At 38.4% G+C, this 15,401-nt stretch overlaps 1 long non-coding RNA gene across 1 annotated transcript in view; it reads right to left on the reverse strand.

Annotated features, from left to right (window-relative positions):
• The window catches only part of LOC140650908 (uncharacterized), an 84,890-nt gene that overhangs the window by 26,606 nt on the left and 42,883 nt on the right, over positions 1-15,401 (reverse strand). The window contains exon 3 of the long non-coding RNA XR_012042195.1: positions 12,631-12,737. This is a non-coding gene — a long non-coding RNA (uncharacterized lncRNA). The remainder of the gene's footprint in view (positions 1-12,630; positions 12,738-15,401) is intronic.

Genomic DNA, 15,401 nt, shown 5'->3' on the forward strand with positions numbered 1-15,401 from the left:
ACGCGTGTCTGGACCTGTGCGTGGGTGCACGTGCATCCCATCTGCACAAAACAGCATGGCCCCCAAGCACTACGGTTTTTAAATGGCTAAAATTTATAATCTGTCAGAGCATCCGCAACGATCAAATGAACGTCCTAAAATGCTTTTTTCAGAAAACGTGGATATGCACATAAGTGTTTTCTCTGTTTGCTTTGAGTATGTATTTTGCATTTGGCAGCCACAGAAGAGGCGACCAAGGTTTACCCCCGCCTGCCCCATGTTCACAAAGGGTCTATGCCTGGAGACCCCCACACACCCACCGAGAGATGTCCCCCCAAAGGTGCTCAGTGCCTGCAGACATGGGGCCAAAATAAACATCAGGGCATGGTTTCTGCTTAATTTAAATCATCACAACCTCACCGAATGACATATTGTAGGAAAATACTAATATACTCTCAGTGCATATTTTTAATGTTAGCATACCCTAACTCTCGTAGGATCAGCCTTGAGACTGAGCTTGCGTTTGTCCTCTGTTCTCACTATTCAGACCAAGCTAAGTTTCAAAAGCTGTTCAGCAAAGACTAGAGATTTGGGAGCCACGTTTAAGTGGATATGCCTGCTAAGGCCCTGATCCTGCAAGCCGCTAAGCAGCTCACAGAAGGCACCGACACCCTGCATCAGAGTTACTGGGAGAGACGTCTGGAGAGCAGCACCTTGAGAAAATTGTAACATGTTCCTCTAAATTAGTGACAAGTCAAAGCATTGTACAAGCTCTCATTAAAAGTGAAGGCCGGTTTTATTTAAAATTTTATTAAAATATTGGGTTACGGGTCTTTAACACCACCAGCTATTAAGACTGGAGTGCTAAGCATCACCAAAATATTTCATGAAGCTATTAGGTGACAAAAATGAGCTAGTGCTATGTTATAAATTCACTACATGTATGCTCACATGTAACAGTTGCTTGCATTTTTCATGCTGCTTGAAAAATACTAATTGATGCATACAGCAGTTAGAAGATTGCATCTCCTTACATGAAGTCAGAAAGCTGTAAAATCTTTCTCACCTAGCTTTTCAAGAATTGTTTTAATTTGCCTTTAAAACCATGCTATATAATTTTATTTATGGGAAGTAAACTTCTGGAATTAAATGGACACATTTCCCAAACACCATGCGGTGGATGTGATAGATATTTTCTTTCGAATTGCTAAGGAGCAAAATACAATAATTTGGTGGCAAGCGTCTGTCTGGTAATCACGTAAGATAAATTCATAAGAAATACAGGAAAGATGCTTATTTTACTCTTGTTGCTAAGCCAGCTTTTATTTATCTTAGGAGATTTTTCATCTGTGAGTGGAAAACAAACTTTCCTTCAAGAGGTCTGTGAACCGAATAATAAACGTCAGGTCTAAATCCCGTATGGAAATCAGTCGGGCTTAATCCTGGATATTCTTCAGGATGCAAATGAGGACGGGAGGTTTCCCCGTCCTGCTGTCATATGGGCAGCCAATTTACAGGCGCGGGCGCACACTGTACGTGCTGCGGGCTCTCCTGCACCTCCCCCTCGCCCCAAGACTTGGTCTCAGCTGCCTGCCTTTCACAGAAAACCACAGACCAAGGAAACATATCAGTAATAGCGCCCTGTAAATTAACTTGACATTTGATGCAGGGGGGAAAAGAAAAAAAACAAAAAAAAACCAAAAAAACCCCACACAACCCAAACCCTAAAAGCTTACAAAAGACGTTGAAAACAAAAGCCACTCAGGACCTGCACTACGTAGAGCGTGGATTTAAGAGATCTGGAAGGTAGTTATTCTCTTGCAAGCAACACGCTCAGCCCTCCTCGTCTTTGTTAAGACAATTCAGTCACTCTTTGTTAAAGCCACAGCATCCGTCATAAACAAAAAAATACCCTATACTTCCACAAAACAGCCACCACGGAGCCAAATAAGATCAAGGAAGTGCATTGCTAGCTATGGGCTTGGCTTCGTCTTACGTCCCCAAAACTGTAATTTTTAAAAATATGCTGTTGTTAATAGATAAACTGGAACTATTAATATTAATTTACTACTAATAAGGTGTGCTATGTAACTAAGATATAAATAATTTAATGCTACATCTTATGATTGGCAAGCAGCCCGTTAAACATGTGAGGCATGCTAATACTGCTGTATCTTGAAAATATCATTAAAGTAAACATTTCATTTTTCCCTGCACTTGAAGCTACAAATCTTTTTTCCTCTTTTTTTTTTTTTTTTTTTTTTTGGTGTCAAAAGTACTTGAATCAAAGACAAACTATTGATGGAATATTAACTGCTTCTCTGACTCTGCTTGCAATATCGATAGCAATAGAGTACAGAGAGACGGAGCATATTTAAGCTATTAGACATGCAGGAATGTTATTATGCTTTATTGTGTCTGCCTGTCCCCACCTCCCTTCCTCTCCCCCCCACCTCTCCCTTCCTCCTCCCTCCCTCCTGTCTTTCACACACACACACACATACATACATACATACATACGTACATACGAACACACACACGCTCCCCCCTCTGCAGGGCTGGCAATACTGCATCTCACAAATGTCTGGCCTTATGGTTTACAAGCAAAGGAGTGTACTGGTAAAATGCATAATTTTAGCATCCCTGCTTCCTCATACTCATGGATTTATTTATAAGTCCCTGTGTTCTACTTTTTTTCCTGTTTCTATGGTTTATATCACTGGCATGCCTATATCCTTGTGGGAATTTCAAATAAGAATCAAGATATAACTGGCAAATATTCTGTAAAGCAGTCTGCATTTCCATAATTTAGCTGTTTGGTTGGTTTTTTTTTAAAGAGACAATTTTAAGAGGTTTGTGGACTTACAGATATATGAAGAGTATTTTGATTGGCTTTTTTAGTACTTCAACTACTTAAGGTTCTGTTTGTGTAAAATGGCTGTAATAAAATGAATTTATGTACACATATATGCTTGTGTATATGTAAACACATTTGGAATGAAAAAGTTCGTAAATCCTTGTCAATTGTGCTGATTAAGCCCCACACTCTGACATTGGCAGTGTTAAGATTTTTCGCAAAAGAGTTAAAATGCTAAAGAAAGAGTTACTCATTTTAGTTTTTCTCTTGGTAGCAAGTAAAGAAAGGATTTAACTAGTTCAAAGGAAGTCATTCATACTTAGCTAATTTTCATTTCTTTAAGAAAGCCTTTCATTAGCACGTTTTACAATTGCCAAATGGACACTTCCATCTTGTAAACAGAAGGATATAGTGCATTTTGTCAATGATTTATTTTCTAAATATTTACAGACAAGGGCTTGATTCTGCAAGTTCTTGCACACAAGTAACTACACTCACCTGAGTAAACCTCTTAACACCAATGGATCACTCATATGAGTAGTTTCTGGTAAGTAAATTTGCTGAATCAGGCTCTAAAATGAAAAAATAATTTTAATATGCATTCCGTTTACTATTTGGTGTATTTTTTCCCTTTTTTTTTTCCTCAAGATCCAGTTGTGAACAAATAATCGACAATTAATACTTTTCCAAAAGCTGATATAAATTACTTTTACCCAGCTACAACAATAAAAAATAACACAACATGTACTTATCATGTGTAGCACCTACATTTTTCCCCCATTTTTATTTAAAGCAACAAGATAGTCCTCATAAATTCACCATAAGTAAAATACTATTGCTCTTAATGTAGGCGTGCACTCCACGTTATTAAAAATGAGAATAATATATTTCAAGAAGATAGTTAATTTGCAGTCAGATGCAAAATGATTCATGTTAACATTATTCTGTCTGGGGTTTGAGGTTTTGTTTTCTTCTGTAAGTAACCATAGTGTTTTTGCAAGACGTTGCCTCAAGTAGTAAAGCAATTCAGAATGGAGGATATTTTTAGACTACATTCATTTAAAGGAGGGGGAGGGAAAGGCCGTGCAGTAAGATATACATGTATTTGTAATTCATATTGTTGCTGTGCTTCTATTGTACTCTGAGCTTCCATCATGGCTGAGATGGGGAGCTGGCATCCAGACAGTGCAGCAGGGCAAGAAAAAAAAACCCTCACTGAAAACACAAATAGCGGGGTTTCTCCCTCTCCTCCATTATCCCCGTTAATTATTACCATGTTTCTTCAATTTTAAAAAAGAAAAGTAAATATCTGTAGGCTAGGAAGGTATATCTGGACAGTCTGTTAAATATAGTTATTAATCCTTTTGGTCCAAAACAGAGATCTTTTCATTCTGGTCTTTCAAGAGCCTCAGTCTACACATTCAAAAAGAAGACAGAAAAATGAACTGGAATGTGCAAGCATTAAACATTTAAATTCTCTACTCCTTGGTCATTATACTGATGGCCATATTTTACATATTCCCCTCCCCCACCATACTTTTGCTGATTTCACCTCATTTGCATGGCCTTATTATGCATATAGCCTTTGTTCTTCTGATATAGACTACAGCACGGTGACAAAGCAAAACCTATATACAGAGATAACCTTTTCCCTTCTTTAAAATTGTTCCAGCCATCTGATACTAGCATTTGATTTATCAATGTAATTCAACATTAAATCAGATGTATGTTCTTGCTTATAAAATACTAACAGATTTACTACTGTTTAAGAAAATGAAAAGTCAATGTCTAAACTGCCTCCAAAAATCTTTTGCTTTAATAATACATTCAGGTTTTATGTTGATAACAGTTTAAGCAAACACACTAGCAGTAGGTAACAATTAAGAAGTACCTGTTTATTTATGACAAGTGAGATATCTGCTATATGTCTAACTATATGGATCTTGATAAGGTGATATTATAAAATACTGAATTTGACAGATAAGGCTCAACATGGACAGCCAGCCTTCGATTCCAAGTGTTCCTGCTTGCCTCGCATCTCAAAACAAAGAGACTGGATCCCCTACATGTGTTATTAGTTTCTGGTTGTTCTTAAACTGTACCAAGTGTATTTTGATGTCATGGAAATTTGAGGCTGATTCATCCAGCTTTATCCACTGATTTCAGTGGATCTGCCAACCAGAGGGAAGGTTTCAGAATCGGTTCCTTGGTTTCTGTCCAAAAGTAGGTGATAGAGGGTTTAACATCATCGCCTTGACCGGGAAAGGTAAACTCCCACTGGCTGCAACAGGAACACAACTAGGCCCACCTTGAGAGAAGCATGAATTCATTAAAAAAAAAAAAAAAAAAAGGAAAAAAAAAAGTCTTTGCCTTCAGTAGAATTTTAGGATGTAAAAGGAAGGAATAATTTGACTGCTTGAGCTTTATCTTGCATGATACCAAGTACTTTCCCTTCTGTGAGATTCCTACATGGGAGATTAACCATTTCTTTAATTTCTAAGATCCTGTGGAAATAATGGAATTCATCAAATACAACATCATTAAACTTCTTTCTAAACAAGAATGATTCTAGTAGTGATTCTAAATTGTTACAATACCACCATCATCACCTTCCTGCTAGAAACCAGAAGACAAAAAAGTATTTTCTTTCTCCAAGGAAGGTGTTCTCACGCTAGTCTTAAAGAACACAATACTGTCCTCATCACCTTGTTTCAGAGCATCTCCCAGCAGAAGAACTGGTTACACCTCATCAATATATGATACAGCGTAAATAAAATAGCTCCATAATTCAAGGGAGGAAACATCCTTAGCATTACCTGTAAGAATTTGTCTGTGCCTTCCTGGGAGCTGCCACAATTACTCGATTCAGACAGCTATATCCGGTGCAGGCTTTTAAATAAAATAAGCTGTGTGGTGCTTTTAATTGTTACTTTCACTTTGTTCCAAATGTCTCTTGCACTGTTTAATCAGGTTACCTTTCATACGTGGGAACTAGCAGTTGTTTCCTTTCTTACGGCATTTATTTTGTGTGGGGCATAGTCCATAAAAACTGGAAAATACAGTCTAGGAATGTGCATGTGGGTGCTCAGAGCTGTCAAAGCATCACACGAACTACCAAACCCTCAGCGAGCTCTGCACACACGTCTGTGCCAATGCCCCATGTGCCATCTCTCCCAAACCACAACCTTGTTCTCCATACAACAGTTTCATGGAGGTTATAAATGATATTTAGAAAATCTAGGCCTAAAGGCTTTGTCTTGGTATGCATACTATTAAGCTAGCTTTCTGCCTCGCTGTGTGTGCGGTTGGTGGAGCGGCTGTTCACAGAAAAGGCCACACCGAACAGGCAGCCGATGGACCGTCCTTCTCTGCAGTAGACTGGAGCTCCTTCCTGTTGGTTGCCTCATATGAGCCCTCACCAAGAACCAAGAGGTGACCCTCAACATGACCTGCTTCACTCTGGTGTCTCCCTGGGAAGTCCAGGCATGTTCATCACCCTACCATAAAACATTATTTTTACCGAGCTTTAGTCTCAGGTGCCTAAGAATCCCTTCCAGATCTCACCCTTCCAGATCTCATTTTTCCTACGTAGGAGAAATAAGATCAAACTCAAGTGTTACGGCCAGAGCTTGCAGGAGTGGGCTTCCAACTGAATAAAGTCAGCAGATCTGTGAATATGTAAATAACCGGAGAAGAACCCAGCCTACAATAATTTAAATATCGTGGTACTTGCTCATCTTCATGCAGTGAGGGATACGTGGAGCTTATCCTCAACTGACTTCTTATGGAAAACCCTTCCTACAAAAAAATATAGTAAAGCCACAAGGTGCCTTGGCATTGCTCTCGGGGGCTGAGGATCCCAGTCCACCACATGAGCTTTCCACCAGTGAACATCCCGCTCCTAGACATTGAAAGAGATGTGCTCCAGAGTTTCAAAGGTCAACCCATACTCCATAATGAAATATTTAACTTATGCAGCCTTTTGCAGTGGTGCTATTTCACACAAATGCACTGTCCAGGATGGCACATCTGCAAGTTTAGGAGGACCAAGCTCCTGGGAATGGTGTCGACAGAGTGCTTTCCCTCTGCAGACACTTATGAAGCTGACAGAAATCAGTCAGCAGAGGTAGATTTTTAAAGAAAACGTGGCTATGAGTCATCACACTCTTCAGGCTGACAATTTTGAAAATAAACCAGAGATGAGGAAAACAGGCCTAAAGGTAACCCATTCATACACCTTGCCTTTCCATCCCCATCCCCACCACAAACTTACGAGACAGGAAAAGCAATTACCCCTTCCAGTAGGCGTGCAATTATGAAGAGTTTCCTAGAAGACTGTCAGGTGTGGGAATATAGAAACAGAGGGAAAGAAATAATCTGTAACAATACACCTACTTGGGGCTTCACCTGTTTGGGAAATATTACATGTGTGTAATATGCTTAATACGTGTAATATGCTACTACATTGCTTAACAAATTGGGTAGTGCTCCTACAAAACAAACAGCGAGTTACAGGGATAATAGATAAGGGTTGTGCCCAAGGTGGTGCCATCTTTTCTTGCAGGGATATGAAGGGGACTAGAGAAGTTAGTAGAATTTATACAGCCCAGAGTGCAAGGATGTAGAGTAGAGCAGAGTATAAACAAGAGGTAATAAAGTTATATATATTATATCTAATATAACTAAACATCTTTGCAAATTGTCTTATGACAACTTTGATATACTATTTAGTTACTTGATAAATAACTATAATAATTATTTCTCAAATAATTATTTCTAAATCAATAGCCTTATTTTGCTATGTAAGTAACATAAGATGTTTCTTGTCTCCGACTGGGCTAATGCTACTTTTGGAATAAGGCTTTTAACACTCATTACTATGAATTAAAAGTTTTCATATCGTGAGTGTTTGGTAGTATTTGTTTAAAATTTTCTGTTACAGTGACTGTTTCCTCCAGTAAACTACTTTCTTAGAATATTCATACACAGAAGAGCAGAGCCAATTACAGTGAATCACTCAAAAATATGAACAAACATTTCTTGACAGCGATGTGAGAAAGCCAGCCTCTAATGCAGAAGGGAGGTAGCAGCTGTAGGCACTGGAAGTCACCTCTGAAGCTTACAGCAGCTTGCAAACAGGGAGATAAATCTGTTTGGGTTGGTTTTGGTTTATTCATCAGGCAGATTCTCTGCTTGGGCTGACTGACCTGCTCTGGGATTGTTGCTGTTAGTTTTGGGAGGCTCAGCCTTGCAGTCGCTTTCATCCTACTTTATGTTGTTGGTAATAGTGGATGGAAGCAATGTTTAAGTTTTAGCTGTCAAAATCTGATCTTTCTTTATATATGTACAAATATTCACCCAGATGCATACACTTTCACATTACTGTTATAGCCAAATAAATGCATTTTCTCTATTTCTGAAATTTGCAAAAAAATCAATTTGTACTGCGCAATGTATTAGAAAAAACATCATATAAAAGCAAATGACATTGTTTTCATACAAGTAGGTGCTAACATTTTTCTAAAGGCAGAAGTAGGTATTTTTATTCACAAAATGCTGCTGTTTCCCTATAGTGGTGAATAAATGGTAGCCTGGTATTAGCCTAGATTCAAACTGGGCCTTTAACACTTCCACTCTCATTTTTCAGAAGTTTGAATTGATGGTGGCTGAGCTACCAACAAAAAACATGGTGCCATGATACTCAGGACCCTAAATGGATGTGGAATTGGTAAACATCTGTCAATGACCTTCCTACTGCTTTAGCTTTACACCATATCTTGAACAAGATATATAAGCAACACAAAATTTTTAACTATTTGATAAAAAGATTTTAGTACAGAGAAGGAGCTAATACTGAAAACAGCATCTCTGAAAACAAGAACCAGTCTTGCAGTCTTCAGACAGAGCTCTCCAAGGGTATTCTTGCTGCCCCATGCTTTAAAAATGCACCATACTCTGTTGTCTCCTAGTTTTATTTCCATACATACCTATATATATTTATAGCACTCCCACTGTGGCAAAGGGAGTTATGTATAGCATCTAAGGGAAAAAAAAACCCCACAAGCTTTAAAAAGTTGATTTACGGAAGGAAAACACACTTAGGTGTGATTCAGGAAACAAAGGGCTGTTCTCATTTCTTTTCCACTGTGCTCAGAAGAATTCCGCTCAGTTTATAGCCCTTATTTCTTGGTAAGATACTCCCTTCACAGGTAGCCAACAAATACCCACTTTGCAAATAAAATTCCCATAGGGTTACAATTTTTGTAGGGCTCCAGGTCTACCAAGCCCACTCCAGCTCCAGATGCAGAGCCCAGCAGCCCCCCTAGCCTCTATTTCACTGCTGTCTCTGCTGCATAACTTGGTGGCAAAGTACGTGTCATCTCCCTTCGAGAGCTGCCCACATACAGGAAAGTGTCTGACCTCAGTGACTGGTTACTCCGTTGGCTCAAATGAAAGAAACCTGTGCTACGGCTTTGAAGATCTTACCTTCAAACTCCGCTGATTGAATAAGAGAGAAACTATGAGAAAAATAGTATGTGACAGTATCAGAATGGCTTCAAAGGAAGCTTTAATTCTTACACTTCCAAACTTTCAAAAGCTCACCTGCACAATTCTCTTCTAATGAAACTTTTGGTATATTGACTCACAACAGAACTCCCAAACTTACAACTTTGCACGGTTTTCATGCAAGGAGAAGGGCTTGCCTTTCTATCTTTGCCATATATACTTGAATGCACAGCACGTTTTTTCTGTAAAATGATGACAAAAGGAGTGCCTGTTCAAGTAACATGTAGACCTTAGAAGAACTGTAACACCATTTACAACTCATTGTACTGATCAGTTAATTAAACTTAACAGCTTTTATGATGTGAAACAGTAGGTAGAGAAGTGATTTGGGTTTGCTGCTGATACATATTTTACCATTTGCTTTCATCCTGGTTACTAAAACCTACCCCTTTCAGCACAGGAGAGCCCGTCTCATCACAGGGCCATTTTGTTTCATAAAGAAGCACAGAAGCAGCAAGTGATAGGTTGTAGTGGTGGCAGGAGAGTGGAAGATGCTTTTGACAGAGCTTTGCTCAGGACCCTTACTTTTCAAAAAAAAAGTAGCCTTATTTGGGACACGTTCAGCTCTCCGTACATGTGCCTATCACATATTCACCACCAGACTCTGACCTACTTGGCAGAGCCAGAAGAGATGTCAGAACAAATGAGTTACATGGATTAAGCTGGCCTAGATCCAGCCAGCCTAAATTCCACCTACATCCTTGTGCCTGTCCTTATTGTTGGCTGCCTCTAGGTCTTATCTCTGCAGAGAAAGTCAGAACGAGTCCCCACCACCAGGAATGGGCAGTTCCTGGGTGAGGGCACTCACTCCTCACTCCTGCTCAACTTCCAAAGAGATATTCACGATTCATTGGGCCAGAGAGAAAAAAAGTTGCGTCTGTAGATATTTTATATTGTTTTTAAAAAGTAAAAAAAAATACCTGTTGGTATTATATCAAAAAAATCTCTATTCTTCAGAAGATAACAGATACCACATCAACTTCAGCCACCTTACTGATCCAAGACAGCCCAGCTGAACACAAATTTTGTCATATCCAAACTCTTTTGCAGGGGTAAGGCAACCTAGATGCTGTTGGTTAGCTGGTGATTCTCACTGTATCCTCAACAGTTAAGATGGTACCACACAGGCATTGAGATGAAACTTCATCAAAGCTTTCCTGACGAACAGTTGCATAGCACTGCAAGGTAATTTGCATTCCTGTGTGTACCCTGTTCTTAAATTAAGGTAGTGGCTACTTTCCAAGAGGCTAAATTTTTATAGGAGACTGTCTTTTACCATCTTCCTGATATGCTACTCTTTCCCTTGTTTTTAGCTTGTACCTGAAAAGGCCAGCACCTGAGTTACATGTATCTAAGAAAAGACCAAGGTGAGTAACAACATCAAAATCAGTCTGAGATCTCATTAATGCTTTCACAGAATGGTGCTACAATTAAAAATGCTGACGAAATTAAGCATTTTGTCGCATTTTAAATTAATAAAATATTGTTTCAATTACGTAAGAAATTGACAGGGCATTTCTGTTACAGAATAATGTACGCTTTAAGAAAGCACCTCAAAACAACATAAGCATTTCATTTACTTCTAGAATTAGAGATCACCAGAAATTAGAGGGGGATGTGCATATATATATGTATATAAATACACACATAATTATGTGCATAATTCCTCTTAATGAGAGCTGTGTATATGTATTGTGACATATTTTGACTTGGCAGCAAGTATGCAATTGAGGCAGTTATTAGGAAATGAAGCAGCATTTGTCTTTAAGAGATGTTAAGACACCTATAAATCTCGCAAGTGTGCTCTAGTACATAAGACATTTATTAACTTTTTATTAACTTGTATACACATGAGTTTTGATAACTGAAAGAAATAACTGACAAACTTGTGAAAAACAAAGTTGTTCAAGCTTTTTCTTAAAATGTGTCTGATTTTTGTTATCTGTATTTTTGGAGTCAGGATTTCTTTATTATTAAGAACCTAGATTTTCAACACCCTGTTTACAGACCTCCCGCTGAAATCAGGTCAAACCTTTGAAGTAAATGGGATTTCTGAACATGAAGGATTTGTGCATTGTTTGCAATGTGTTTAGGGATATCTTAATGTGTTATCTGATAATAATTTGAGTGCCCTGATGTAGTTTTTTCAAGTTGCATAAACGGCAGAAACATTTGAAGGTTATTCCTCCTCCCCAAAACGGTAGTAGAAGCATAACGTACCTATAATATCATTAAAATCATACAAACTTTGTCTTGCTGAAATTATTAGCAGAAGCAGTGAGTATTTCATTTTGTACTACAGACATCTTAACAACCATTCATTATCCTTTACTATTGTCAACACAACCAATTTTTTAAGTACTCTAAAGGGAGAAACAATTAGTGAAAGTTATTACATAATAATTAATATCTTTCCGAGACCAGACTGTTATCCAAAGTGAAGAGGGCATACATAATTTATGTAACCTCAAGGAAGCGGAATGAGACAGATATACCTCAGACCTGAGCCTATTTTCTGCTGCTTTTTAGCTACAACCTTTTAAAGAAAACATTTGGAAAGATCATTCCACAGCAAGCAAATTAGTTTTCATGCATATCGCTCAGTAAATCACACTTGCCTTACTTATGTGTGTATGTCCCAGTAGGGCTGATTCTGCCCTCATTTTATGTCAGGCTCACCCTGATACAAAATGATTGCAACCAAAACCTCTTCTGGTGTACACCAGGTTAAAGGAAAGCAGAATTTGAGTGTTTTTCCTAGCAGGAGGCTTAGGCCTGAGTGGTATCAAACCATATAAAATTAACTGTCCACATTCTCATTTTAAATTGTCTGATTTTCCTCTAGTGGAGTCTCTGAGGTTGTAAAGGCTCTACAAATTAACCAAAAATTACAACACTCTTGTATTTGCCATTATGCTGTGTATTGTCAGGTAAATAAGTGGTTAATTTTCAAGACGGTGTTTCATCGTGTCAGAAGTCTGGGCTATCACTGTCAATAAAACCTGCCCATCACCTAGAGAAGCTTTTGGCTCCACTGACTAAATATGCCTCGGAAAGGACTTTATGTTTACCATGCCTCATAGAGTGATGATGTCCCCAGGTTTACCCATTCTCCTGGCTTTTTTTTTGGCTCCAGGCGTGTGGAAGTTTTGCCAGGGTTGACATTGTCAATGCACAGTCAGCTGGGCATACATCACTTTGGATTTCTTGCCTTTCAGCGGTATTACCTCAGATTGGTAGAGGAGACCTCATGCTGGTCTAATTCCAGGAATAATTCCAAACAGACATCTCAGCCATTCTCCTCGGGAAGACAGGTCACTAGCCATACACTGCTCTGAAACATAGAATTATTAAGTGCATTAGAAAAAGATGTTTGCTGTAAAGCGTGCTCATTTTTCTGCTCTAAATAAAACTTTAAAGGACAAAACCTCTTCTCTTTGATTCTGTGTGCAATACACTGATGCAGATGTGCACTCATCTACCAAGAGAAGATGAATCATTCCTTTTACAGGTAGCACAACACAGAAATAATTACACAATAATGTTTCAGAAATTTTGCTCTTTAACATTCTTGTCATAACAAATTCATTTATATTAGACTAAAAGGACAAACGAAGTAGCAATATCAAGCACTCTAAGTATACGAACAGCACTGGAAAACCCCTGGTTTTAACCCCAGTTCTGACAAGATCTTGTACTTGACCTCTAGTAAACTCTTTACCTCTGTGTACACCTCTATGCCTGTGAAAAGGGAATAAAAAGATGATTTACTCTTTACCACAGTGACTGATTGTGAGGCTTATTACCTCAAAGCAGGTATACTGTTTTAAGGCATTATATAATAAGTATTGCTATTAGTGGAGGTTCAGGGAAGAAATCTCTTTTTGAAACATATTTGCTGGGCATAAAATCAGCTTAGAGCATGAGTAATTTATAAGATAATTTTGCAGGACTGAGCAGCATCTGTTTAGCTCAGATTTTTTTGTACAGGGCTTGGTACCATTTTACCAGCTGAAGCCCCAAACTACTTGTATCTAACCAAAGAGACCAGAATAATCTCTTTTCAAGTGCACGGATACAAGCAATCTAGACATTCTGGGCTACACCGAAACTGTCTCATTGTGTCTTGAATTCGTATTTGAGCTTGGACTTCCTTGATCATTTCCATGGCCCAGGAGATAGTTTGCAGCCTGATTTTGGTCTGAAATAATCTCATTGCTCCATCTCCAGAGCGTCACACGTAGGACGGTGGCTGACTCACGCCTTCAGGCAGCCAGGACAGGGCAGATAAAGACACTGGCACAATATTTAGTTCCACTCTCACTAAGATAAGTATCCAAAGACCCACACAAGGCTTCTCTGCCTTTAGCACTAGACCTAAAATATCAGTCGTCTTGCAGGCAGCACCTGAAGAACTGGGAAAAAGGGATGGAGGCTTTGGTTCAGACATGTGGGCAACCAACTTCCAGTAGCGTGTCCATCTGATGGCACCAAAACTCCTTTCCAAATCTGACTGTGTCCATCCCACACACATAAAGCAGAATTGCATCAAGACATACTCCAAAGCACACCAGGTAAATAAAAGAAGGAAGCAGGCTACTGAAATGCACCTGCAAACTAGCTTTGGTGTTTCAATGCAAAATAGTCAGGTATGATGCAAGTCTTTATATAGGGAGCCATGAAGTCTGGTAGGTATACTCTACTCCTAGACAAAATTTTGGTTTCTCTGTGACTTAGAAAAATCACATGCTTTAATTTCCTCATCTGGAAAGCAAGAATGATACCTTCCTCTGGAAAGAAGTTCAAGAAGCAAACTGAAAAGCTGACATAGGAGAGCTAAGAATGATTAATATCTATACTTTTGGTGTACTGGGGACAGATTCGTATGTGAGTAGCAACTTTATACAGGAAAGCACTTGGTCCATTGCAGCATTTTTAACACAGGAAAGCCTGTAATCACATATTTACGTAGGATAGATTGTTCTTCCCTGCTTTGTAGATGCAACATCATCCTTTTTCCTCCCGTACTTTTAATTTTCTCCTTTCTGAGGTCATTTCCTTATAACTGCTCAAGTTAGTTAGATTATCTCCATTCACATATACTGAATCAGCACACGCAGATTCAAAAATATTACTGTTAATTGTGGCCCAGCATTGAGCATTAGAGAGACATATTACAGAGATTGAAATACGCAAAAAAATTTAGGGTTGAGAAATATTCTTTTTAGAGTTTGGAGTAATCTAAGTTATGTGAGAGAGTACATCTTTTCCCACATTCATTAGATAAAACTATCAGGACATGTAACATTACACGTGAATATTGCCTTAATGTAATAATTGTATGCTTCGTATGACTGGGTAAAAAATACACTTCTGATTCAAGCAGTGCTGAATTATTTTATGACTGCAGTTAACACAAGTTGCCATTCTGAAGTTGTGACAAAGTTCAGACTGTCTAAAGAAGAGAGACATGGAAAGACATTTATCATTTGTAACTTCAAGACAGTACCATTCATAACCTCAAGACAGTAAATGAAGCCAGGTAAAATATCTTTTTTCAAATTTCAAAGATATGTAAGTGTAATATAGGCAAAGAGATATCCACTATCTATATCCTGCAGATATTGCCATTCTCTGAAGTAAATTTGTTTTGCATTTTAGAAGTATGTAAGCACATAAAGTACAAATGCACATTTTTGTAGAAAACATTTCTCAGAAGTGCTTTGCTAATCATTTAAAAAACATACTCGTTGCTGGCTTTTTTTTTACATTAAAAAATGAATCACATCCAAAAACTGCATTGCACATTCAGGAGCTGCTAATCCTTCACCATACTAATTTGTCTCTATATGAGATTAAAGTTTCTTACCCGTTGGCTCTGTCTTTCAGGTTGCGTCAGGCTGCAATGCAAGACACGTTTGTTGCCTGTGTTTGCAGAACTGCCATAAGAATAATGTATTGTACATTCCTGATGTAGCTATTTCATAAGGTCACCTCC

Source organism: Ciconia boyciana, chromosome 4 (assembly GCF_034638445.1).
Source record: "Ciconia boyciana chromosome 4, ASM3463844v1, whole genome shotgun sequence".
Taxonomy (NCBI): domain Eukaryota; kingdom Metazoa; phylum Chordata; class Aves; order Ciconiiformes; family Ciconiidae; genus Ciconia; species Ciconia boyciana.